Here is an 818-nt window from a genome sequence, read left to right on the forward strand (position 1 = left end):
ACTAAATGGTCTCCACCAAAAATACAAAAATGTGATCTATGGCATAGAATCATATGTGGGGTGAGGTGTACGAGCCTCTAATCGATGATCTATGGCCACACAACCCCTATTTTTGTCAAAATAGCATGAACGACCATTTTCAATAATACCGAAGGCTAACACCTATAAATTTTTTACCAAGACATGGTCTCCTATCATATTTTAAGAGATACAAAAATAAATAATTCTAAGATAATTTTAACTTGAAATTTTATACGGTGGTAGAGTGGACAATGAAGTACATCTATAAATTTTTTAGAATTTTTGTGACTTTTGTTAGTTGGTTTGAACGGAGTTTGCACGAAAACTTAATTTGCACCTGCATTGAAGAGGGCGAGCGAGCTATAAAAAAGAGTTCGGGTTCCTTTTTAACTTATAACTTTATCGGTCTTTTGACTAATATATAGTATAATATTTGTTTCATCAGTTTAATATCTGATTTGACGACTATATGTTCATTTTGATATTAAATTTATTTCTCTCACTAAAACACATCAAATATTTGAACATTAATCGCGAGTCTGTCGCCCTAGCGCTGGCGACCTGCCCTAACTGCTCACTGTAATGTGTCATCCATCATGTTGAATGAGGAAACCCTAATAGGTACTCTAACACCCCCCTCTCCGCAGTCACAACTTTATCTTGTACAGATGTTGAGACTGGACCGGAAGTCTAGGAATACACTGGACGGTAGTCCCTTGGTGAAGATGTCGGCGAACTGCAGTGTTGTGGGGGACACTGATGACCCGAACGTCGCCCACTACGACACGCTCCCGGAC

The 818-nt window shown here is 38.5% G+C and overlaps 1 pseudogene; it reads left to right on the forward strand.

Annotated features, from left to right (window-relative positions):
- Positions 1-414: 414 nt before the first annotated feature.
- Positions 415-597, forward strand: LOC111591469 (uncharacterized; annotated as a pseudogene).
- Positions 598-818: the final 221 nt, after the last annotated feature.

The sequence above is a fragment of the Zea mays genome, chromosome 4 (genome assembly GCF_902167145.1).
Source record: "Zea mays cultivar B73 chromosome 4, Zm-B73-REFERENCE-NAM-5.0, whole genome shotgun sequence".
NCBI classification, from domain to species: domain Eukaryota; kingdom Viridiplantae; phylum Streptophyta; class Magnoliopsida; order Poales; family Poaceae; genus Zea; species Zea mays.